This window comes from Orycteropus afer, unplaced genomic scaffold (genome assembly GCF_000298275.1).
Source record: "Orycteropus afer afer isolate SDZICR_OR568_19922 unplaced genomic scaffold, OryAfe1.0 scaffold00003, whole genome shotgun sequence".
Taxonomy (NCBI): Eukaryota; Metazoa; Chordata; class Mammalia; order Tubulidentata; family Orycteropodidae; genus Orycteropus; species Orycteropus afer.
Genome location: NW_006921590.1, coordinates 18,000,185 through 18,028,058, shown reverse-complemented (window position 1 = coordinate 18,028,058; position 27,874 = coordinate 18,000,185). Strand labels below are relative to the sequence as shown.

At 38.5% G+C, this 27,874-nt stretch overlaps 1 protein-coding gene across 1 annotated transcript in view; it reads left to right on the top strand.

Annotated features, from left to right (window-relative positions):
• The window catches only part of KCNH8 (potassium voltage-gated channel subfamily H member 8), a 653,292-nt gene that overhangs the window by 92,915 nt on the left and 532,503 nt on the right, over positions 1-27,874 (top strand). The window lies entirely within an intron of this gene.

Genomic DNA, 27,874 nt, shown 5'->3' with positions numbered 1-27,874 from the left:
TTGTTCTTGTATTTTCTTCCAAAATTCTTGTAAGGTTTTTTCTGTGTTTTCTTTGGTCTTTCTCTCAATCCTTTGAAGATACTTAAAGATAATTCTTTTGAATTCCTTATCGGAGAGTTCCAATGCTGCTTCTTCCTCAGGGATGTGTTCTGGGTCTGTATCCTGCTCCTTTGTTTCTACCACTTTATCTTGTTTCTTTGTGCAGACTGTGATGGTCTGTTGTCTCCGAGACATCGTGGCACTGTTGTATTTAGATCTCTGTTAACTGTTTATGAAGAGCAGTCAAGGGTGATTCTGGCTCTTCTTGGTGGTTTTTTATCATTGGCCCATTGGTGGAGAAGGAGGTAGTGGCTCTCACTCAGTAAGTGAAGTTGCAGGAGATGTGGGTGTAGGTGTGTCTTATGGGGACTGTTGTTGTCTCCCACTCAATTAGACACAAATTACAATTGAATAACCTTCAAAAAACTAAAAGAACATGGACAAAAAAAAACACACCATGTTTTCACAGAAGAACAGTAATGAAGAAAAGAGGAAAGGGAAAAAGAAGAAGAAAAACAAGAAAAGCTGCAATATCTGGGGATAGGGCATTAATAGAATAAAAGTAGAGAAGGAGAATAATGAAGGAAAAAAAAATGGGAAAAATGCAAGAAGAAAAATAACGAATGGAAATAACCATGAAAAAAAAGGGGGGAAAAAACTTAAATTAAAAAAGTAATAATTTTTTATCCAGGAACAGGGAAAAGAAAAAATGCTGAAAACTAGGAACTGGGAGGGGGAAGATTAAGAATAATAGTAAAAAGGACAAAAATATTAATAATAATAGTTGTTTTAAAACAGACAAATACAAGTAAACTAATCACCAGAAAAAGAAAGAAAAAAATAAAAATAAAAAGAGAAAAAAAAAAATCGGTGGAGGACAGGACAGGGCACCCAGGCTCTGTCTGAGCACACAGACTGTGATGGAGTTCCTGTGGGCCCAGAAGGTAGGTGGGAGTGGGGGAAGTTCGCACCTCCGTTCACCAAGCCAGTGTGGGGTATAAGAGTAACAACAGGAATGTCATATCTTTTCAGTCTTGCAGGTCTGGAGGGTTCTTGGGGTTGCTGGAAAGCAGAACATGTTCTTAAGCCCCAGGAATCTGTGAGAGTGCTATCTCTTTAAATATCCAAAATAGTCAAGCTGCTTTTAGATCTTCAAAATGGCAGTGTCCTCCAGACCGGCAAAAGGCCACAGCTCAGTTCTGTTCACCTTCTCCGTTTATTCCCCAGCCACCAGAGCAGTCCTCCCTGCCGTCCCTGGCTAGCAGGGCTGATTTTTAGGTTAAGTCTTAAGTCCTACCAGTACTCGGGAATCTCCATGCTGTAAAGCAGAATGTATTCTTAAGTCCCAGGAAGCTGTGAAAGTGCTGTCTCTTTAAATATCCAAAATAGTCAAGCTGCTTTTTAAATCTTCACAATGGCGGCATCCTCCGGACTGGCAAAAGTCCACAGTTCAGCCCACCTTTCTCTTCACTTTCTCCATTTTTCCCCAGCCACCATGCATAGTCCTCCGTGTAGTCCCTGGCTAGCAGCGCTGATTTTTAGGTTAATTCTTAGGTCCTACCACCACTTGGGAATCTCCAAGCTGTCTGTGCCTTCAGGATCACTCAGTATCACTGCCAGACCACAGCTCCGTCTGTCTCCATTTTTGGTATTTTCACACAAATTTTTCTGCTAATTGGCACTTCTATATCCTTCCCCTCAAGGCTCAGGGGTCCAGGATTATCTTCTGTGTCTGTGTTAATTGGTTTCTCTTCTTCGTTGAAGAGGGTCTGTGCAGTCTTTCTGCCTAGTCTGCCATCTTGCCAGATCTGTGGTCTTTTCTTCTTTTCCTGTGTTTTTAATGACCTTTTTTTCCTTCATGGATGATGTTTTTGATGACATCCCACAATTTCTCTGGATTTCAGTCATTGGTGTTCAATGCATCAAATCTATTCTTTAGATGGTCTCTAAATTCAGAAAGGGTATAATCAAGGTCATATTTTGACTCTCATGGACTTGTTTAATTATATTCAGCTTCTGCTTGAACTTGCATATGAGCAGTTGATGGTCTGTTCTACAATTAGCTCCTGGCCTTGTTTTGGCTGGAGATATTGAGCTTCTCCATCACCTCTTTCCAGAGATGTAGTCAATCTGATTTCAGTATATTCCATCTGGTGAAGTCCACATTTGTAGCTACCATTTGTGTTGTTGAAAAAAGGTATTTGCAATGAATAAGTCGTTGGTCTTGCAAATTCTATCATGCGATCTCCAGCATCATTTCTATCACCAAGACCATATTTTCCAACTACTGGTGATTCTTTGTTTCCAACTTTTGCAGTCCAATCATCAATGATAATTAACACATCTTGATTGCATGTTCAGTGAATTTCAGACTGCAGAAGTTGGTAAAAATCTTTAGTTTCCTCATCTTTGGCTTTAGTGGTTGATTCGTAAATTTGAATAATGATATTAACTGGTCTTCCTTGTAGCTGTATGGACATTATCCTGTTATTGACAGCATTGTACTTTGGGATAGATCTTGAAACATTCTTTGTAATGATGAATGCCACGCCATTCCTCTTCACTTTGCCATTCCCGGCATAGTAGAGCATATGGTTGTCTGATTCAAAATGGCCAAAATCAGACCATTTTGGCTGACTAATGCCTAGAATATCAATCTTTACATGTTCCATTTCATTTTTGACAACTTCCAGTTTTCCTAGACTCATACTTTGTACATTCCATGTTCCAATTATTAATGGATATTTGCAGCTGTTTTTTCTTATCTTGAGTTGTGCCACATCAGCAAAAGGAGGTCCTGAACGCTTTACTCCATCCTTATCATCAAGGTTGATTTTATTCTGAGGAGGCAGCTCTTTCCTAGTCATTTTGAGTGCCTTCTGACCTGAGAGGCTCATCCTCTGGCACTGTATCAGACAATATTTCAGGGCTATTTTTCAGTAATATATCAGACAGCGTTTCACTGCTATTCATAAGGTTTTCACTGGCCAATTCTTTGAGAAGTGGATGGGCTCTTCCTTCTTCCAAGTCTGTCTAAGTCTGGAAGCTTTACTGAAACCTGTTCACTGTGACTAATCCTGTTGGTACCTGAAACACTGGTGGCACAGACTCCAGCCTCACAGCAACACACAAGGATGACAAACTGACAGATGAGTCCATCTGCGTTAGCTGTTCCAAACTGCTCCACTCTTGGTTCCCAGCCTTCCCTACTAGTTTCCGCCCTCCAAAAAGCTGTCTGTCATCACCTCCCGGCTGTCCCTACCAGTTCTGGTCCTCCAAAAACTGTCTAGCTATCATCACAGGAACATTTAAAGTCTCTGTGACCAGCTTGAAGCCTTCATGGAGTGTCATCATGCCTTTTGCTTAACTAGTGCTATCATCATCACCCATGAAGTCCTAATCTCTGTTCCATTCAAGGGCTGCTGCCTGGAACTCCTGCAGTTCCAAGGGTCCAGTGTATTCAGGTCTCTTACTACTTGTGAAATACTTCCATTCACACTTCTATTTTGTCTTTTTAGAAGGGAACCCACAGTGGAACTGCTTGCCCCTGGCATTACATGCCTTTTCTTCCTAACCCCCATAGTTCTCTTCTTCCTCATGGCACATTCGTACTGACAAAAAAGATGGTTCAGGGATGGAATCATGACTCAACCATTCTCCATACCCAAGGAAGAACTTTTTTTCAACCCCAAAACCCCAACTCTCAGACAGTCCTGGACACCTGCTTTATCATTTGATTGTGGAATATCCAGCCCACCTCTCCTTGGTATTTTGGCAGAATTTACCACTGTATATAGCTGGGAGCTCTGGTGGCATAGTGCCTAAAGCATTTGACTGCTAACCAGAAGGCTGGTGATTCAACACTAGCCACTCCTCAGAAGGAAGACTAGGCAATCTAATCCTGTAGTGATACTGCCTCAGAAACCCAAGGAGGGGTTGCTATCAGTCAGATCCGACTCAACAACAGTGAGGTTTTTTTTTGTTTTGTTTTTTAAATAGGATTGGTGCATTGTAATGTTCTGCTTCTCACGACTAAAGCTGATGAGGAAAATAAATATTCCACCTACCCCACCTACCTGATAATTCCCCAGTAGCCAGTGCAAGGCATGTGACTGATCTCAGGCAGTCAGATGTTGTAGCCTGAAATTTTGGCACTGGAGCAAGTGACTCAGGGAAGAAGAATCAATGAAAACTCACTCATATTGATCATAGCAATATCCATTAATGATGGAAATGTTTTTTCAGAGTAGTCTTATCTGGTAGAAGATTCAGGGTCTTATAACTGAACTTGCCTGATTCTTAGTCCTCTAGATCTCTATGTCCTGTATATTTTTCAATTTGCATCTTACTCTAATGTCTGCAGATTCTACAGGCTTCAAATCTTTCTTTGAAAAATCCTGGGCATTGTTTGCTTGTTTGCCTTAAAAAAAAAAAATTAAGATAGCTCAAGTTAGTTTATTTTTCTTGCAACAAAATAACTGAAACAAAAGACCTTTTTGCCATTTCTGGTTTATTGGGCCAGGATGACTTATTTTATTTATTTATTTTTTTGTGCCAGAGTCTTCCTAAGAAACCCCAATTCTCTCTTTTGTTTAAGTGCTGTTTATCCATGCCACCAAAAGAGTAGCCAGGTATACTTGTATGTACCTAAACCTCTTGAAAGACATAGCTCTCTCCATTACTTTTCTTAAAAAATGGTTCACATACATTGAGAAAACTGTTATGTACTGTGCAACGAGGAGAAGGAAGTGTCACCTAATTCCATGTGCTGGGAAATTTCAAATCTCTGTTCTGGTCCAGTGTCACTGGCATTCTAATTTAATGCTCACGGCAGTAGCAGTATCATGAAATAGGCATGTTTGTTCTGTTAAAGACTGAAATGGAACAAAAAAATTACCAGCTCTCTTGAGTGAAAAACTAGACATTCTCTAACACACCCTTTTATCTGATTATATGGAAACGTTGACATCTCTCATATCTGTGAGGTACTAAAACTCTGTAAATTGCAGATAATTGAGAGCAGTGTAAATGATTCTGGTCCATAGATGTGCAAATCCATTTTTTCTAGTGGAGCTTCGGTTGACTTCTCTTTCCCCCTGTGGAAGAAGGTTGTTTGTGTCTATTTGAAAATTCATTTCAGCATTTCTCACTGCCTATATGTGTGCTTCTTTTTTTTCTGCTTTGAACTAGTTTTAACATTTAATTGGTTATCTTTTTAATTAATAAGTTAAGTAATATCGTTGACACTGCTTGCTTTATATTTGTATGAGAGATTTTATTTTTTAAAAAAATTATCCTTTAACGACCCCAATTTACAAATTAATAAATATTACACTTTTAGACTCTAGTGACTTGAACGTAACTAATAAATAGCAGAGATTGGATTTGAACCCCTATTTTGTACTTTCAAACTCAACAATGTTTTCACAGGAAAGGATGATAAGTAAAACAGATGCCCTATCACGCATATTCAAACTTGTAAATTAGCCTTCTAATGAGCTCCCTGTTTCTAGTTTATTTTTCCTTGATTTTGTTTTATAAGCCACTGACATTATTCTGAAACCATTATTCATTTCTCATTTGAAATGTCCTCAATGGCTTCTATGATCAATTAGAAATATTTGAAACTACTGAACCTAGGATGCAATCCCCCCAACAATCTTGTCATAACTACTCTCCAACAGTTACTTTCAAACAACCTAGTATACCTACTATCTACTCGTCTTTGTTTTTTCTATGATGAAATCTTTTTCACTCTGACTTGCCAACTTAAATTCACTTAAGTTGAATTTTGCAAAGTCTATTCCAATCAATTCTCACTCTACTATAAAGTTATCTTAAGTCACTGTGGCATGGAGTCATTGTTGCCTCCTCTAAGCTTGCAATATTTGTCTACCTAGACATTAGGCTGTTAATCTTAAAATTGTTTTGACTACACTTAGGCATTTATGAACCATAGTTTTAGAAGTCATGCAATACAGTAGGTAAGAACATAGGTTTTGGAGACAGGCTGCCTGACTTCAAATCCCAGCTCTGCCACTTGCCAGCTCTACAACCTTGGGAAGATTATACAATGTTTGTGTTGTTTGGTTTCTTCATCACTAATAGGATAATGAGAGTTACTATATAATGGGGTTACTATGAGGAGCTCTGGTGGCATAGTGCCTAAGGCATCTGACTGATAACCAGGAGGCTGGAGGTCCAAACCCACCAGCCACTCCTCTGAAGGAAGTTTGGGCAATCTACTTCCATAGTGATACCACCTCGGAAATCCAAGGAAGGGTTGCTATGAGTCAGATTTGACTCAACAGCAGTGTGCTTGTTTTTTTTTTTTTTTTTGGTTTATGAGGAATAAGGATTACATGAGTTAGTATATAGGAAGTACTTATAAGTATACTTGATTTATAATAAAACTTTACCATTGTTGTTGATATTATTCTACTTTACTAATTCTTGGCTTATTTTCTCAGATGAATTTTAAGTTATTTAAGAAACATAATCATTTTTTAAAAAGTTTGCTTGTGTGTGGCACACATTTGGTGATAATTTGGTAAAGGTTTGCTACTGTGGGTTATTAAGCAGGCTTTCCATTTCAAAGGCAAAGCTAAAGGTGAAGGAGTATTGCAAATAAGTAGAGCAAATTCATGGAAGCCAGAAGCAATACAGTTCTCTTGCAGTGCTACAGTTTTCAGCATTGCAAGAGAACTGTAGTGATTTAAGTAAGCAACCATAAAGCTAACTGTCAGGTTGACTATTACAAGAGATAAAGCTGGAGAAGTAAAAGGTGTCTGTCTTGCCATAAGATAGATTTGGGACCCTTTCCTTTGGCAATAGAGAATGTGTGGAACTTTGAAATTTTTAAATAAATGATAAATAAGTTTATAGATTATTGTCATTCTAAGTAATGCCTCATTTTAATATTACAGAAATAAGGCTATATCTTACACAATCCCAATTAAAATGATAGTGACCTCCCATACCAGAAAGCAACAAACCTCTCCAACAACAACAACCACCAATGCCAACCCTCACTCCCTATTGATGTTATTAATTTTTTTCTTAAACAGAAAAATACACTGTGCTTGCTCTTTAGAGTATCTTTTAGAAGGTAGAGTCCCATTAAGGGACAAACCATTATGCCATAGCTTTTAAGTTGAACTGCTGTTTTGTTGAGAATAGGGAACTGTAAAAATGAGACACATACCAGAAAATATAGAAGGAAGTGAGTGAGAAGAGAGAAACCACAAGCAAAGCTCACTGCCTGGGAGCCACAAATTAACCAGAACCTTGAGCAGTTGCTGGTGGCAGGAGAACAGGACAAGAAGCCGGCCTAGCTGACAAACATCTGCCTATTCTCAGCCTCCTGTTCATGGCAGAAAATTATGAAATAGGAGCTATGCTGTAAGAAGGTGTAGCTTGACATTTGAAAGCTGTTTTACCTTGCCCTCATATATTTAACTTCTACCATGCTACATGTTCTTGCAGTAACTGTATTGTGTCATCCTAACAATACATAAAGTATTATAGGTATTCTTCACTAATCAAGTTGAAATAAATCATGTTATGTGTTAAACTGAGCTTAATTCTATTCTCTCTTTTCCATCTGACAGGGTGCTTTTGGAACAGTAAGTTCCACAAATGTCAGGGCACAAATAAGCCTTCATTATAGAAGCAATTCACTAATATTACATAAGTCATAATGAGAAACAAAGGACATCTGGTCCTAAGAGGCAAACTTTTCAATCATTTAATGAAAGAATGCTCTGCTAAGTTTGTAAATATGTATATTCAGCTTAGAATATTAAAAGTTCCTGTAGCTAGTGGACAAAAATAGCTATTCATGTAATTCAAGCATCAGAAATGTGCTTCAGTTATTAATTGCTGGAAACAATAAATATTTATCCACATATATATGATAATAATAATATAATATATATATATCCTGTATTATCTCTTAGCAAGGACATCTAAATGTTCTAATTATAAAGAACTATCTCTTATCTTCATAAATAATTAAGATATTTTCTTTTGGCTGTATTCAGCAAAATATGTAAATCACTGAACACTTTATTGACAAATGACTGATGTGCTAATAAAGCAAAGTAGTGTGCGACATAATATTACTGTTTCAATTTAAAAAGCAAGCAGGTCTGTCTGTCTTGGTGAACTGAAATTTATTCAGCTAATTTCATGATCTAGTGCAGCAGTTAATAATGAAGGAGGAGCTTAAGGTAGAATTTCTTTTTGCTTTGAACTGTTTTTCTGTAGATGCTCAAGTGATATGCATATTTCCACACAAATTTTTATTGTGAAACTAAGAAATACAACTATTTGTCCAATAAATTCTTAAATCTGGTAAATACATTTGTTGTTATTGTTGTTATGTGCCGTCGAGTCGGCCCCTACTCGTAGCGACCCCTCTTTGGGTTTCCGAGGTGGTAACACTACAGAAGTAGATTGTCCAACCTTCCTTCCGAGGAGTGGCTGATGGGTTTGAACCACCAGCCTTCTGGTTAGCAGTCAAGTGCCTTAGGCACTATGCTACCAGAGCTCCTAGTAAACACATTTAGAAAATGCCAATTAGTAAATCTTTTCACCTCATCATTCCAGAAACATATGAGGCAGTTTTCAGAGATACAAATAATTGATTTTAAATAAAATGGCTTTATAAATATATATATATTTAAAAAGTGATTAGGGAGTAATTAATAATCTATTAAGTGAATCAGAAGTCCCTGGATGGTGCAAATGGTTAAGTGTTGAACTCCCAACTGAAAGGGTAGCTATTCAAACTCAATCGGAGACACGTTGGAAGAAAGGGCTGATAATCTGTTTTTAAAAATCACAGTCTTAAAACAAAATCAGCTCAATGGCACCTAACAACATGCTGCTAACAGCATACACACACACACACACACACATTTAATTTATTGAGTAAATTTAATGTATTTAACCTCGGCCTTCTGCTTGGTACTCTTAATGGACTCTTTTTTTTTTTTTTTAACTTTTTATTATGCTTTGGGTAAAATTTTACAAAGCAGTTTCATTTTACATTGTTTCATGACATTGATTACAATCTCCAAAATGTAACAACTTTCCTTTGATCTCATCCCTGTTGTTACCCCTTCCTTGTGTCCTTCTAATGTCTGCATCCCTTCCTATCTAGCTTTCTCCTATGCAAATGCTACCCTTCTAATCTCCAATCATTGACTCTTTTGGGGAGTGCATCTCCTTGATGTAATTGTTCTGCTCATAGACCTGTCTATTGTTTGGTTGAGAGTCAAGCCTGAGTCCAGTTCCAGGCCTGAAGGGTGACTTACAGCTGTGGTCTCAGGGGTTTCATCAGTCTCTTTCCAACCAGTAATTCTGATCTTTTTATATGTTTTAATTTTGTTCCACCTTTTTTCTCTCACTTTATCCAGGATCTCCAATTTTGATCTATTTCTGAGTAGCTGCTAACAACTTTCTTATTTCTTATTATGTTTTGTTTTTCCTTTCAATGTCTTTTTTTTTCCATCTCATTGTTTTCCAACACTGGAAGTATAATAAACATTTTTAAGGACCGATTATGTGCCATTTAGGGCCCCAAGGTAGCACAAACAGTTTGTACTCAATTGCTAATTTAAAGGTTGACAGTTTGAATCTACCCAGAAGTACTTGGAAAAAAAGCCTGGTGATCTGCTTTCATAGAAGATGACAGCCAAGAAAATCTGTTGAACTCAGTTCTACTCTATAACACATGAGGCCTCCATGACTCAGAATGGACTCAATGACAACGGGTTGTTTTTTTTTTTTTAATTTGGTATATGCCATTTCTCATATATAATATCACAACCTTCTCTTCCCTGAGGGTGTTAGTATGTCCATTTTATAAGCAAGCAAACCGTGGTTTAGCAATGTTAACGAATGCTGGGAAGTGACAGAAAGAAGGTACTTAAGTATGGATATTTTAATGCTCTTTATACAATACCTCACCAGCTGCTACATATCCTAGGACTCCTTGGCTATGCTCTTAACAGATGCCCTATTCCAATCCGAATTTTTATGCCGCTAACTCCAGGCCCTACTCCTCAATCCAGCAATCTCTTGAGTGCCTTGAGGTGCCATTCTCACTGATATTGTCTATAGAATCCCAGACAAAGGAAGAAAAAGTATCTCAGTTCTCCCATATCTACACTTAGCTGTGTTCTATTTCCCTTTGAATCCTTCACTTACATTATTACTCAGAGGATAACAACTTGATTGCTTTCACATTTTAAATCAAAACCATTGGTTGCTAATTTATGTTGTTGTTGTTGTTGTTTGCCGTTGAGTCGGCCCTGACTCATAGCGACCCCTCCTTGGGTTTCCGAGGCAGTATCACTACGGAAGTAGGATTGCCCAACCTTGCTAATTTATAGTTCTTTGAAAACAACTCATTAATTTCTTTCCCATTCTAAACACAAAGAAGCACTAAAAAAGAATACAAAAGGAAAGGTCAGTTCCTTTACTCTGACAAATTCATCACTAATTTTATAAACACAGACTGACAATCTCAAATTCATAAGCACACCTACTGTACCACATTAGTGAGTTAGGAGAACTAGGCTTGAGCAAACAAAGACCTTCCTGAGTTAGGGCCAGGTGTTCACAAACAGACTCTATAAGGAAGGTGACTGTTACGTTCTGGTTTGCCTGGGACAGTCCTGCTTATGCCCATTGTCCTCACATCCCACCTCTTGAACATCTATCCACATTTTTTATTTTTTAAGGGTATGTCGTTGTTACTCATTTTCTTAGGATGAGCTGTGTTGGGCTTGACAGACCTGTGCTTTGCTTGCAACATCTGCCATAGGCTGGTCTAATAGATGGTGAGACCCATGAGCCATGAAGAGATTTTTCATTTGAACATGTGGCTAAATCTGAAGGACCATGACCAATGTATGGCTCTATTTCCAACCCTTTCCAGCTTCAACTCCCTTTCAAAGATTAATGCATTGTATTTGTTGATAAAGCAACTAGCTCTCAGACCTCAAGGATCACAAGCAGCTAACTCCTTCTGTGGCAGATGCATAAAGCTGCCAGTTGACCAGTGAGTGGGGTCAGTAGGAAATGAGAGAAATGATAGTAGTGGTGTGGGAAATGTGTACAGAAAATAGAGGATGAGCAGTCCTGTTCCATGATAGTAGTGTGTAATGTTTTTTACTTTGTTGTATGGTTTAAGTGTACATTTATAGTGCATCGCTGGCAATAAACACTTTGGGCAGCAACAGGAGAGAAAAAAGAAAGTAAATGTTTAATAAAATGGTAGGTGCTGAATTTACAGTTCTTAAAAAAAAGTGATGATAAACATATAGCTTGAACAAAAAGCTTATTGACATTTATTAACTGTTATAAAGACCATAGAAGGGCTGGTGGCACAGTGGTTAAAAAGCTCAGCTGCTAACCAAAAGGCTGGGGGTTTGTGCTCCATCAGTGAAAGATATGGCAGCCTTGGAAACCCTGTGGAGCAGTTCTACTCTGTCCTATAGGGTCTCTATGAGTCAGAATTGACTTGATGACAGTGGGTTTATGAAGACTATAGACATATCATTAAATGTAGGGCTATAAGCAAACACAAATTGGCTGAAGAAGCATCAGTGTCCACTTCAAATTCCATATGGATTTTGTCAATATTAGTTAGAAATTTAGAAGCAAGTCATGCCAAAAGTGGTGTGGCAAAAGTCTTCATATTTTGAAATATATCACAAGTTATCATTATTGAAAATCCTCTCTAACAGGCACATATGGAAACCGATCCTCACAAAAGCAAAGAAAAAATCAAACAAATTAAATAATGAGCCCTCAAATGATGAACAAGTTTTAATTTTAGAATTCGATAAGAAATTTAAGGATATCTTGAGCTATGGTAGATGCTTTTAGATGAAGCTTTTTTCTCTAATTGGATAAATGTATATATTTTGAAGCATTTAAATTCGGCTTAATGTTCAAAAAAGTCATAGTGTAGGTAACTTTTTGATCTGTTTTATCTTATGAAAATGTTTGTCAGGTAAACTTATTCTGAATAAAAGCAAAAAAACCCTAATGTTTATAAAAACATTTACACTGTTCAGTATAAAAATGTCACAATTGAGAATCTCTTATGTAACATAATTTCTTTTTATCAGGTATCAAGGCACTTGTAGAGAGTTTTTTTTTCAGTTAAAATTTTTATGGTACACAAAAAAACAGGTCAATTGAAACACATCTTTGGAAATGTTTACAAATATTTTAGAAAAATTTAAAAGTAACTGGACCATGTTTTAAAAATGTATCGTTAAAATAATAAAATAATACTGACATGGTAAGAGATATATATCTGTTCAGATGTTAAATATATATTTAAAATGACCTTTTTTTTGCACTTAAATATGTATGTAAGTATGTACAGAAGTACTCTACATGTTATGCTGTTTCTAAACTCATTTTTTTCATTGAATTTTTATATGGTTTTAGTATTTTTTTAACTCCTTCAACTTTAGTGTACATTTTCTAAAACCAAGGACTGTCTATTACAAAATCCATACAATTATCAGAATCAGGAAAAAAGAACATTGTTTATGTCATATTTAATGTTCAGATAGTCAATGTGAAGGAGAATTTTAATGAATAAGATACATGTTATTTTTAATTTTTAGAATTAATTTTATCTTGAAAATAGTTACTGAACAGAACTTTTTTTTCCCCATTGGTTCACCAAAATATGTAAACAAAATTGTGAACAGTTAATTAAATATTTTAATGTTATCCATTTTAATTATTTTTTACCTCTTGCTCACTATCCAAAGAGCTCTGGTGGCATAGTGCCTAAGGCATTTGACTGCTAATCAGAAGGCTGGTGGTTCAAACCCACCAGCCACTCCTCGGAAGGAAGGAAGGAAGGTTGGGCAATCTACTTCCCTAGTGAAACCGCCTCAGAAACCCAAGGAGGGGTTGCTATGAGTCGGATCCGACTTGATGGCAGTGAGTTTGGTTTTTTGGTTTTGTCCAATATCAAATATGCTTTTATTTGGGTGATAAATGATGTGGTCTCCCTTCTCCTGATGGCTACAACCAGGAATTTAATCCACTGTGAAATGCTGCTGATGATCTCTGTCTCTCACTTTCCTCTTCGGCATAATTATTGTGATCTTGGGAATGGAGTTACATTAGCTAAACATGGGTGTGTGATCCTATACCTCTCTAAAGTAAAACAGGTCTTAGGCATGGTGAGATAGAAACCCCGACAGTAGTCTACTTTCACTTGACAGCTTTAAATTATAGAACGTTTTTCCAAAAACAGAAAGAGAGAGATTGATTTAAGAAACAGTTTTAACACATGAGAGACCTTGGGTGGTGTAAAGGGGTAGCATGCTCTGCTGCTAACTGAAAGGCTGGAGGTTCTAGTCCACCCTGAGCACCTCAGAAGAAAAGTCTGGTGATCTACTTCCTGAAAATCAGCCACTGAAAACCCTAAGGGGCACAGTTCTACTCTGACACCCATGGTGTCCACTGTGAGTTGAGTTGACTCAATGACTACTGGTTTTATCATTACATAAGGGTTTGTCAGTTTTTCTTTTGTTTGAAAATACATATTTGGAAAAAATAATTTTTAAATTAATCAAAACTTCTAAACAAGTTGACTGAAAGAAATTGACTACACCCTATTATAAATGAGGGGTGGGAAGATATCTTAGTTCTGTGCTTTACAAATGAAACAAAAATGTTTATTAACAAACTCTAAAAACATCGAACTACTCATTCAAATGTACCTAGATGTCTTTGCACTTGTTCTTCCTGACTCTTATCAATAATGAAGTCAAGAACAATGAGGTATGATCAATGTTTCCTAGCCCTATTAAAGAGCACATGGTTATGAAAAGAGATTAAAAAAAATTAGAAGAATACAATGTTTCAGTTATCCATCCATTCATCCACCCACTCATCAAATAATCCATCTATCCATTTACTCACCCATCCAGCCATCCACTCATCCATCCATTCACTTAGCTATATATCCACCTAATAGTTAATGAGCACTTTTTTTTTGACATATTTCAATGGAAAAGAATGCAAGGACCTGGCTCTTGCTCTAAAGTTGCTCATAGTCTAATGCAGAGAGTCAATATCAATAAATATATTTCCATGTGGCTATGAGATTTCTGCTTTACATTCCATTACTATTGGGCAAAATTCTTTGCCGAAAACTTAGAAAAATATCTTAGAATTATTTTCTATGCTAAGTTCTTATCAATCGCCTTAAAGATACTTTGCATTTTCTAGTTCTTTCAGTTTTGCCACTGTGCCTAAGTCATTTGACTGCTAACCAGAAGGCTGGAGATTCAAACCCAGCAGCCACTGCTTGGAAGGAAGTTTGGGCAATCTACTTCCATAGTGATACTGCCTCAGAAACCCAAGGAAGGGTCACTATGAGTCGAATCAGACTTGACAGCAGTGAGTTTGGGTTTTTTTGGGGTATGAAAATTAGATGGAGCTATAACTTTCTAATCCTCAGTGAATACAGTCAATCTCCTAACCATTCCACTAAATCCTAATAAATAAGTATTGATTTTATTTTTTTTAATCCAGGCACTAGCGTGCAGATAAGGAGTTCTAGTAGTGTAGTGGTTAAGGAATGTGGCTGCTAACCAAAAGGTCAGTGGTTCAAACCCACCAGTTGCTCCACGTGAGAAACATGAGGCAATCTGCTTCCGTAAAGATTTACCGCCCTGGAAACCCAGTGGGGGTTGCTATGAGTCAGAATCAATTCAATGGCAGTGAGTTTGGTGTTTTTTTCTGGGAGTACAGATAAAACTGATAAAACACCAAGGAGGTGTAAGCACACATGGATAATCTGTAAACCACCCATCTGATGCTCTGACACAGGTATGTTCAGTGTACTGTGGGAGCACAGAGAAGAGACATCTAACCTGACCTCAGAGTAGTGGAGAGGGTGAATGGTATCAGGGAAGAGCTCTAGGAAAAGATGAAAATTAACCAGATAAAGGAAGGGAGGGAAGGGTATTTCAGGGAGTAGGAAAGTATGAATAGAAGCACAGAGGTGACAAAATATATAGTGGGTAAACGGAAAGGCATCATGATCAGGAGATGAGTTGGAGAGGAAGATTGGGACCTGTATAGCTTGAGCCATGAGGCATCACTGAAATGGTTTTAAGTGGTGGGGAAAAGGGATGGCATGGTCAGATTTTATTCTAGATCAAGTTCTCAGCCTTGGCACTATTAACATTTGGATGCAGATAATTAACTTAGAGTTTGGTGGGGGTAGGAAGGTCTATCCTGTGTGTTATAGGATCTTTAGCACCATCCCTGGCCTATATACTCTAAATAATAGGAGTATTACCAGTTGTGACCACCAAGAATGTCTTCAAATCCTGTCAGTGTCCCCTGTAACACAAAATCACCCTCAGTTGAGAGCAAATTTTTTAGATGAATGACCCAGAGAATGAATTTGAGGGGGAAAGGCAAGTGGTAAAGTTGGAAGTGAACATGGGGCTGGAGATTAGAGTGAGAGACCAGACAGATATGATAGGTAGCTTGCGAGACATAACATGGAAAATACTGAAAGAAGTAAAATGGGTTTGGAGAGGGTGGTGTCTGGGATAGAATGAAGTTAATGGTGTGTGTCCCTTATTTACTTTGTGGTGGAATAAAATAATTTTTTAATGTCTATAAAGCATTTGAGACTCTCAGAAATGGCATTGCAGGGATATATTTTTTATTATGTTCCTATCATTATGTCCATATCAATAAGAATAAACAAATACCTGAATTATACCAGTGATGAAATACTTCAAATGTGTAATTGGACTCCATTTATAAATGATCATTTGTGTATCCTGAAATATGCCAGGTTGTGTCTAGAATGCTGTGAACAGCTGTCCCATGAAGCTAATGACTTTTCTCACCAAAAATGTAAGACATGGTTATGAGTGATATTCATCATCAACATGATGTGTTTTGGATACTAAAGAGGGGAAACAAAGATAGTCTTGGATGAAATTTCAGTGTAAGTGGTATGAATTTCAGGATTATTTTTTTCTGTACATAGTTCAGTGAATTCAGAGTAATTAAGATTAATTGGCAATTCTATCAAGATTTTTAAAAGTAATAAGCTCTTTATAGCTGAATTTAATAAAACTCTAGCACAAATAGTCTTTGCCTATTTATCCTCTTATTCCACAAGCTGAGCCAAATGTTAAATACTATGTAAATTACTTTCCCAAGATTCAGGCTCAGTGTAATGAAATAGGTCATTTTCTCCTTGTTGATGCTGTGAGAAAGGAATTATCAATATGAAAAAAGTTACCAGTTTGAAAAGTTCTATACTTAGTATCTTAAGCTGAGTTACTAGAGGAACAAAACCAATGAAATGTGTAAAAATAATTACATAGAGAGAGGTTTCAAGGAAATGATACATGCAGTTGTGGAAGCTGGCCAGTCTCAAATCTGTGGGTCAGGGGTCCTGACTCATCTGGTTGCAGGGGCTGACAGACTCAAAATGGTAGGTCACATGACAAGCTTCTGGCTCATGAGACTGCAGGAACTGACAAATCCCAAAATCTGCAGATCAGATAGAGGGCTTCTGGCTCACATCCCAAGAACCAGAGGTTAGAGGATGACAAATTGGATGCAGGATTGTGAGAGAGTAAGCTTTGCTAAAATATCCATATATATTGAATTTCAGCCACACCCCAAGGAAACTCCTCCCCTTTCAACTGATTGGACACTCACATCAGATCATGAAATGGAAGATGAATACATAATATCTTCCAAACCACTGAGAGTCATGACCTAGCTAAATTGCCACATAACAATCAAAGCCAATGTGTAAACTTGGCACCTGTACATATCTGCTATTAACCATACATAATCTCTAAATAGAGACAATTATAATGTCACACTTGATACAACTAAAATGTGTACACCCAAAAATGCACTAGCCCCCTTTACATCTTGCAGTGAGATAAGAGAGGGAACAAAACAAAGATATTTGCTATGCACGTCCATGCACACACACATATATGTATAAAAAAACAAGGAAGCAATACAAAAAAACAAAAACAGTCCTCATTTCTGCAACTTGTAACATGGCTGTCTCTGATATTTAGAACTACTTTCTTCCACTACATATTCTATATTTCCTTTACCCTCAGCAAGCACTTCAGCTGGTCATGTCCTTTGCCTGGTAGGGTGACCCAAGCCTTCATTCCTGAAGGATCTGGGCAATTAGTAGTAGTGTCATAATTGGATTGCTGTAGTTTTCCATTGACTTCAATCACTAAGAAACATCTGAAGAGATCTTCTGTACTCCAGACATAGTCTTCTTTACTTTCACTATGCAATGTAAATCTGATTTCCGCTTGGTAATCAGGATCAATCACATTAGCCAATATAGTAACTTTCTTCTTTGTGTGTTGATCTGGAAGCATGCAGGGGCTAAAGTGCCCATGTGGCATTGTTAATTTCTAGCTTAATGGAATCAGTGCTATGTTTCCTACTGGGAACATTCATCCATCTGGAACTAAGACCTCTAGACCCACAGAGTACACAGTCACAGGGACAGGAAGCAAAACATTTTTGAGTGGGCCCCTAGGGGTAATAGTGAGTGGTACCACTCCAATTTCCTGACCCACTGTCATAGATTGAATTGTGTCCCCCCAAAATTTGTGTCAACTGGGCTGTGCCATGATTGTCAGTAGTTTAGCAGTTATGTAATGATATAATGTGGCAAATATGTAATGATCACTCATGATATAATCTGATGTGATAAACTGATCAGGTGTAAGAGGATTAAAGATCATATGCTAATCCTTAGTCCCATCACAGCCATGATCTGATGTAAGGGGAGCTTTTCTGGGGTATGGCTTACAACATCTTTTATCTTACAAAATATAAAAGGAGAGAGAAGAAAGCAGAGGTAGAGGCAGGGACCTACTGCCACCAAAAAATAGCTGAGAGTGGAACACAAGCTTTGGACCCAGGATCCCGGCACTGGTATCTTTGTAGGAACAAGAGACACACAGAAAGACTTCCCCTAGAGCTGCCACTCTGAATTTGGATTTCTAGCCTCCTAAAACATGAGAGAACAATTATTTTGTTGTTGTTGTTGTTAAAGCCATTTACTTGTGGCATTTCTGTTATAGGAGCCCTAGATAACTATGACACCCATAAATCTTGGCTATAGGAGACACAGCACCATATATTAGAAGCTGGTTGAGAGCGTATACAGCCTCCTGGAAAACATTCATCCAACCTTGCAAGATATTGCCAGCTAGCTGGTAGTATTGTATCTTTAGAGGGCCATTCCTTTGTTCTATCAAGCCAGTTGCTTCAAGATGATGGGACACATGGTAAGACCAGTGAATTCAATGACCATGGGCCCATTGTCACATTTCATTTTCTATGAAGTGAGTCCTGTGATCTGAGATGATGCTGTGTGGGATGCTGTTTTAGTTCTCTAGTGCTGCTGTAACAAAAAATACCACAAGGGAATGACTTAAACAAACAGGGATTTATTGTGTTACAGTTCAGAGGCTAGAAGTCTGAGTTCAACATGACAGCTGTAGGAGTTGGGTGAAGACCCCTCAACCTTGGGCTTCAGCTCTGCCTCTTGCTCCTGGCCCACTGGAGCTGGAGGCTTCTCTTAACTCAGGCAGCTGCTGGCTGCTGAGGCTAACAAACCCAAGGTCAACAAGTAAATAACACAGTCCCAATGTTATTAAGCAACATAGTAGGCCAGTGTTTCAAGTCCAGAAACAGTCCCAAGATCAGCATACAACATGGCAGACTATTGAATGAAGACTTGGCTACATGCAGGGTCCAAGCATGCCAAAATTCTCAAGACCTTTCTTAAAGCTGCTTCTCATATACTGGAAGCAGACAACATCCCCAAGGCAGCTACTCAGGTGCTCACAGCAGATTCCACCATGGAGTTGATTACCAGTGTCATCATGAGGAATCACTATATCCAGCTGCCCACCCACACAAAACCAGGCCCGACCAAGTTAATACATAACCTTAACTACCATAGAATGGTGGGTAAGGCATTCTGTAAGTCTATGGGTGGTGGTTTTGACAGAAGTATTGCATGCAGGAAATTAAAATTCAGATCCAGAGTAAATGTCTATCCCAGTAAGAACAAGGTCTCTTGACTTTGGGCTCCAGATCTGCCTCTTATTTCAGGCCTAGTGGACCTGGAGACTTCTTGTATCTCATGCAGCTGCTGACTGCTGAGGCTGATGAATTCAAGGTCAGAAATGGCACAATCCCAGGATAAACAGGCAACAAGGTAGACCACTAGTTCAAGTCCAGGAACAATCCCAAGATTGATAGGCAACATAGCAGGTCACTGAGATGAAGACTCAGGCAAATGCAAGATCCAGATATGCCAAAAATCTAGAGATCTTTCTCAAACTTCTACTTATATATTAGAAGGAGAATACAACCTGAAGACAACTACTTAGCTACTCATAGCAGATTCCACCATGAAGGTGGTTATAATTTCATCATGAGGAATAACTACATCCAACTGCCCAGCCACTCAAACCATGATCAAGCCAAGTTGACACACAACCTTAACTACCACAGGCCATGACAGATGAGGCTGGGGAAGGAGGTTGACTGGTATCCATAGAATGCATTATCCTATCCACTTGATTAGGAGCTCTGGTAGCACAGTGCCTAAGGCACTTGACTGCTAACCAGAAAGCTGGTGGCTCAAACCCACCAGTCACTCCTCGGAAGGAAGTTTGGGCAATCCTACTTCTATAGTGATACTGCCTCGGAAACCCAAGGAGTGGTCTCTATGAGTTGGAGCCAACTCGATGGCACATAACAACAAACAATCCACTTGATTGTTAAAATTCTCCTCTGCTGAGGTCATCCTTTGGTGAGTATTTACATTAAACACAAATATCTTCAGTTCTTTGGCCCATTCAGAGAGGTCTATTCTCATGACTCTCCCTATATCTCCTTGCCACCAATAAGGGCCTGTCAAAGACTCCCAGCAGGCATCTCTGTCTGCACTGATGCTTTAAGAACCATCAGATCAACCAGATCATGTGGCCTGAGTGGCAGTATGGCTTGCACAGCAGCCTGAACCTGTTGCAGAACACTTTTCTATTCTTAGCAGCTTTGCAAGTCACTTGATAAATAAGCCAGAGTAGCACAACCAGATGTGGGATGTGTTGCCTCCAAAATACAAAGGAGCACATTGGGTATTGCACTTCCTTATTAGTTGTAGTAGGGGCCAGACATAACCACTTGTCTTTCACTGTAGAATGAATATCTTGACATTTCCCACTTTACTGGACCCCTAGAAATTTCATTGAGGTTTAACACACCTGAATTTTTCTTGGATTGATTTCTCACCTTCTAGCATGCAGATATCCTACCAATAAGTCTAGAGTCAGTAATACTTCTTCCTTACCAGGTCCAATGAGCATAATATCAATGTGATAGGCTAGTGTGATGCATTGTGGAAGGGAAGGAAATAAACATCCCTGCAGAAAAAATTCTCAGAAGGAAGATTATATCATAAGGGTGAAGAGTTAATATACTTTGAAGGAGGACAGTCTAGGTATATTGCTAGCCTTGCTGGCTAAGACAAACTGCTTCTGGTGTTCCTTCATGATCAGAATTGAGAAAAAAGGCATTGGCCTGATCAATAGCTGCATACGAAATACAAGTAGATGTATTAATTTGCTGAAGCAATGAAACCTTATCTGGAATAGCAGCTTCAATTAGAGTCCACCCACTTACATTTTCAATAATCCACTTTCATTCTCCAAGATCCATTTGTTTTTTTGCACAGTCCAAATAGTCAAGTTGGTGGGATCACCACCCCTACTTACTGCAAATCTTTGATGTGGCACTAATATCTGCAATTACTCCCCCTCCAGGAATGCAGTACTGCTTTTGACTTACTATTTTTCTAGGTAGTGGCAGTTTTAATGGCATCCACTTGGCTTTTTCTACCATTATAGCCCCTACTCCACATATCAGGGATTCAATGGGGTGGATCTGCCAGTTGCTGAGTACGTCTATGCCAATTATACACTCTAGAACTGGGGAAATCACTATAGGATGAGTTCAGGGACCCAGTGACCTACTAAGATGGGACTGAGCTAAGAATTAATAACCTGATCTCCACCTGACCCTACTCTGAATGGTGGGCCACGCTGATGTTTTGAGTCTCTTGGAATTAGTGTCAGTTCATTGCCAGTGTCCATTAATCCCTGAAAAGTCTGATTATTTTCTTTTCCCCAGTGAACAGTCATTCTCATAAAAAGCCATAGATCCCTTTAAGGAAGACTGGGACCATGAGGACATGACTCTTTATTCTGGCAGTTCAATTTAGATTGACATTCGTTTGACCTAGAATTTTTCTGTTTGTGCAGATCAAGTAAATATTTAGTACATTTCCCATCTCTTTCACTCCTAGGGACACTATGACTAAGTAGCCAATGCCATAGTCCATACGAGTCAGGCTATTCTGATTATGGCTTTGACTCTGTTATACATTATGGTAACCATGCCTACCTTGTCTTTGTCAGTTACATCTTGCCACTTGGGCCTCTCCACCACGGAGTCCAATCAGCACTAATGTAATAAGATGTCTTAATTCAGTTAGGGCAGTTTCCACTGTCAAATCTGACTTATATAAAATAGCAATTGTAGCACTCTTCAAGGATATTGGATCTCCTTTCACAAATTTCTTCCTCATTATTGTGATAAAAAGTGTGTGTTCTGGGCACTCCATGGATAAGTCTGTGGGTCCAACTTCATAAATTCACTCTAACATGTCAATTCTCCTAAGCCTTTGGATACTTTCTTCTACAGTATACCAAGGCAGGTCTGGCATTTCAGCTTGATTTAGTATAGGCCATGATTTAGTCTACACTGCAGTGAACTAGCTGTGATAGTTAAGGTGTGTGTCTACTTGGATGGGCCATGGTTTTGGGTGACTTGACAGCTAGATGTAGTTATTACCCATTGTAATCACCTCCATGGTGGAATCTACTGTGAGATGTTAATCAGTGGAAAGGGAGCCTTTGTTGGTATAACCTGTTGCCAGTATATATGAAAAAGCTTTGGGAAAGGTCTCTAGCTTGCTGGCACATTTTGGATCCTGCATTTGGCCAGCTCTTCATTTCCAGTTCCTGGACTTGAGCTAGTAGCCTGCCGTATTGCCTGCTATTTTGGTTATTTCATGCTGCTCTGATAGAAAGTAGTAAAAATGGTGACTTTAACAAACAGGACTTTATTCTCTTACAGCTTGGGAGGGTACAAGTCCAACTTTAAAGTGCCAGACTCTAGAGGCTGGGTGAAAGCCCCTCGACCTTGGGTTTCAGTTTTGCCTCTTGCTCCCGGCCCATTGAAGCTGGAGGCTTTCTTCAGTCAGACAGCTGCTGGCTGCTGAGGATGACAAACCCAAGGTCGACAGTCCCAATACTACCAAACCACATAGGAGGCCATTGATTCAAGTGCATTAAGAGTCCCAGGATCAACAGACAACCTGACAGGTTGCTGAACAATGACTTGGTTACATGCAAGATTCAAGCATGCCAAAAGCTGCAGACTTCTCAGTGCTTCTCCTTTTATACTGGAAGCAGACCACATCCCTAAGGCAGCTACTCAGCTGCTCCAATAGATCCACCTTGGAGATGACTACAAGTCTCACCATGGGGAATAATTACATCCAGCTGCCCAGCTACTCAAAACCAGGCCCAGACAAGTTGATACATAATCTTAACTACCACACCTGCTCATGTTGGGGTTGTGCCATTTTGCCTGCCAACCTTGGGTTCATCAGCCTCAGCAGCCAGCAGCAGCGTGTGTTAAGGGAAGCCTTCAGCTCCAGTGGGCCTGGAACATGAGGTAGAGCTAAAGCCCAAGGTTGAGGGGCCTTCACCCCACCCCTAGAGCTGGCACTCTGAATTCAGACTTCTAGCTGCTAAACCGTAAGAAACTAAATTCCTGTTTGTTGAAGCCATCCACTTGTGATATTGCTGTTATAGCACCACTAGAACACCAAGACATCAACCAAATAAACTATTAGATCCTTTTCTAACCTTTCAAGCTGAAATGTTAAATGAAGATCTGTGCTTAATTGGTTCATATCAATAAACTCAGAGTGATCCAACTTTGTATTCCTTGCACTATTATCCACATTCATCATAGCCATTCTCACATATATTCTTCAGGTGTCTGTTTGTATATATTGAAAAAAATCAAGGAGCTCTTTTTGAGTGTAGTGAATCTCCTCCTGTGTTACACATTTTACTTCACTTCTTGAGGCTTACTGGGACTTAAGTCTAGTTGTAACTATAGAAATAAAAAAGGATAGTGAAGGTGGGTCCTGAGATGCTCAGCAATGTCTGCTTCAGGTGATGCCCCAGGCAAAGACTCATCAGGCACAGCTGGGTTAATCTCATCAGCAGGGGGTGGAAGTAATAATGGTTTTACTGGGAAGTGCAGTTTAACAGACAAAGATGGAATAATCTTTGAGAGTAAGAGCTGATTCAATTGGCAGGAGTGATTCAATGGAATTTAAGGGATCAATGTCCACAGCTTCCTGATTATCTTCCCATATGTCACCATCCCAAGTTTCAGGATTCAATTTCTTCCTAATCAATACCCTTACTTTAATATCAGACACCATTTAAGGTTGGGAATTGGCATTGTAATTCGTTATAATTGGCATTGTAATTCAGCCACTCTCATAATAAGACCTTGGTTTTGGTTTTCTGCAATATCAGCTCTGTTACTACAAGAGATAAAGCTTTCTTTCAGGTCAGAAGTGACAACTTTCAGGTCTAGTATCTGGCTCTTGAGCTATGGCTTTGAAGCTTTAAGCTTATGCCTTTCTTTCATCACTTTGTCTAGGGAAAGTAGGACCAACCAACCAGCTTCCTTATACTACTCATTCTGACAAAACTTGTAGAAAAATAATAAGTATGCAATTACCCAGAGTGTTATCTCTCATAAATACATGATCCATTGGCGATGTATATTTATATTGCCAGTTCACACCATGGATTAGCACTGCTGTCTTTACTACTGGAGGCAGAATCATCAGAGCTTTTTAGAACACTCTTTTTTATGATTTTTCTTGGCCTTGGATAAAACCAGTGAGAGAGAGAGAGAGAGAGATAGGTGCAGAAAGAGAGAAAGAGATTTCAAGGAAATAGGTCATGCAATTGTGGAGGCAGGCAAGTCCCAAATCTGTGGTTTAGGAATCAAGCTGGAAGCTTCTCTTGACTCACATAGTTGCAGGAGCTGACACACCCCAAATCAATGGGTCAAATGGCAGGCTGCTGACTCATGGGCCACAGGAGCTGGCGAATCTCAAAATCTTCAGGACATACAATGGGCTATTGGCTCACTCCTTAAGAATACAAAGCCAGAGGATGACTAGTTAGATGCAGGATCAAGAGAGAGTGAGCTTTGCCAGAATATCTATGTATAGTGGATTCAGGACACACCATCAAGGAAATTCTCCTTTCAACTGATAGGCTGCTCACATCAAATCACAAGATGAAGGATGATTACATAATATCTTGCAAACCACTGAGAAGCATGGCCTAGTCAACTTAACACATATCCTTTATTTATATTCTTATAAATAAAACAATAATACTATGTTTTATTTGTAAGAATATATTTCATTCTTTGACTTTTCTATCAGAAAGAATACATTTAATGTTTTAAATGTCATTATTTTTATTCTTATCAGGCATTTTTAGTATCCAATGAAATATTGTGAATGATCTATATAGACGTTGATGGGATGTTACCAAAGAATAAATCCATTCTCTCTTGTGGTTAAATTAACACCCTAACTCTATGTGGATTATGTTTTCAAGGACTTGAAAGAGTGGAAAGCATGATGTATGATTTTCAATAAAGCAAGTATGACTTGAATACCTGTCTATACTGCTGACACTGCTCTGCATAAATAAATAAATATAAACAATAAGTTTTTATTATTGACCCTATCCTCAGAAGTTTACAAGCCAGCTGTGGGAAAGAAACCATATGTAAATTAATAATATAACAATTAAATACTGATTGGTTTAGAAGATAGAAGATGTTCTTAGGCACTAAAGAAGTCCAGGGAGGCTTCTTGGAAAAAGTGGTCTTCCTATTTTAGTTGATGTTAATAATCTCAAAAAGAAACTTGTTTTTACTAATTTATATTAGAATCCTTTTTGTGAGTGGGAGAAGATAGAAAAGGAGAATTGAATTTTCTTTTTTGGAGAGCTCAGGGTTAAGGCAATGGATCACAAAACTGAAGACATCAGTCTTTAACATGTTTTAAACTAAAACATGTTTTTCCATACTTTCCTTGTTTAGGAAACAAAGCAACAAGGTCTGCTTTGGGTCTAGTTAATTTTCACTCAGTACTTTGAGACTTAGAGTGTCAGGGAAGTGACATGTTAGAAAAAGGACCATAATCTTTCCCTCAACTATTTTGATAATAGCTATTTTTTTGCAGTATGCATTTTTCATTTGAAAATGTTTGTTGTGATTTTTCTTGTAGGCAAAAAATAATCTATTTGTGCTTTGAAGGTCATTTACTAATGAAAATAAATTATTAAAAACATATTTTTTTTTCATTAAGGAAAATAATATGTATTTTTTGGGCACAATATCATCATACTTCCTGAAGCAAAGAAAAAATATATATCCGAAAGTAATGTTGATAAATTTAAGAAAAGATTGGGGCCATTTTAAAATAGAGCATGATCTTGCAAGCAAGCTTCTTTTAATCTTTGAGAGTTTGGAGGGTCATTTAATACTTATCCACAGATTGGCTATTACACTGTAAAGCATTCAAACCAGTCATGAGGACTGTCTCAAATTATCCAAGAGATTTGAATTCCCTTGCAAACATAAGTAAATGATTGTGTCTTCACATCTGTTTGGAGTACTCCTTGTAGCGCTATCTACTGGATTCTGAGTAAAAAGCAACTTTGCACATGGAGATATGTATTGTCGATGGTAGCGTGAAATTGGGAGAAGTCCTGCCTATTTATTCTCATTGAAAAGAAGTGACCTGAGCCAAAACAAAACGTACTGCCATCAAGTTGATTCTGACTCATATCGACTCTGGAGGACAGAATGGAACTGCCCTATAGGGTTTCTAAGGCTGTAAATCTTTAGGGAAGCAAACTGCCTCATCTTTCTCTCATGGAGCAGCTGGTGGGTTCAAACCACTGAGCTTTTGGTTAGCAGCCAAATGCTTTAACCACTACACCACTAGAACTCCATACATGAGCTACACACTACCCAAAGACCTGGCAGTGAAGAGTTACAGCTACCTGATGAGTTATCCATCATTTGTGTAATACATATTCCTGTTTTCTCACTGTTATTACAGCTTGGACTAGATAGGTCAGTATTGGATTACCAGAAAACAAGGTAAACACAGGCTTACAATGGTTCGCTCTTGGCAACTAATGGAAACATTGGTGGCGTTGAGTCCACCCAGTGGTGCCACAAAAGAAAGCCTTAGTGATCTACTTTTTATAAGATTACAGCCATTGAAAACTCCATGGAGCAGGCCTACTTTGTAACACGTGGAGTCACTGTGAATCAGAATTACCTCAGTGGCAATGGCTTTTTTTTTTTTTTTTTTTGCGGGGGGGTTGTGGTTTGCTCAGAGCTTTAAAAAGAGGATTCTGTGAGTTCAAATCCACCAACCACTCCTTGGAACGAAGATTGGGCAATCTTACTTCCATAGTAATACCACGTTGGAAACCCAAGGAGGGGTTGCTATGAGTGAATCTGACTCAATGACAGTGAGTTTGGGTTTTTTTTGGTGGGAAAAACACCAGAGAGGCCAAGGCTACAGAATTGGCTCAAAAGATCTGCATTCTAGACCTCCTTTTGCTAAAAGTAACTGAATGATCATAGACAATTCTCAATCTTCTCTAGTCTTTCTTTTCTTTGTATACTGTCGAGCTGAAACTGGGCAATCTCTCAGTTCTAGAAGATACTTTAGAGTTTCCCATTATTCATAGGAAAGCATTTTACATCCTCTGATTAATGAGCTTTGCCAGTGAGACTGAAAAGGGAGAGAGGAAAGTAAGGAATTGACAGCAGCATAGGGCTCTCTACTATGATTCTTCCTCTTCTATTTGCTTTCTTTTCCCTTTATCTGATTTTATCCAAAGTGGTATTACCCAAATGCATAAAATGAAATTATGTTCTTTCAGACCATACGCCTTGCCATGTGATGATTAACATCCTGATTATTACACTGGGCTTAGCAGGAAAATAGTATAAGAGCTCTACCACCGGGCTGAATAAAGCTTTCTATTTGCTGTTCCAATCTCATTTGAAGTGTTCATTTCACTGTATTACCTTCTTTTGTATGATACCTTTTGAATGCCCCTTTTTTTTTCCCCTTGACATTTCTTTCTCCAAGATTGTCATGGTACTTTGAAATACCACTGTGGTGGGCTCTGACACATTGTGAAATGGCCCCGGTAGTACTGTAGCTAGTTAAGTTTCATATACCTAATACTAAGGAAAGTGATAAGAAAAGCTGGGCAGCCAGAGATGGCCAAATAGGAGTCATTCATATTTCCCAGTGAGTTAAATAAGATTTGAAAATAGAGGACCTTGGCAAGAATACGATAGTGAATTCCTCTAACAGCATTACTTGGGCAAAGAGCTCTGTTAACCTTGTTGTTATGTGCCGTTGAGTCAGACCTGACTCATAGCAATACTTCCTTGGATTTCTAGGAGCTCTGGTAGCATAGTGCCTAAGGCATTTGACTGCTAACCAGAAGGCTGGAGGTTCAAACCC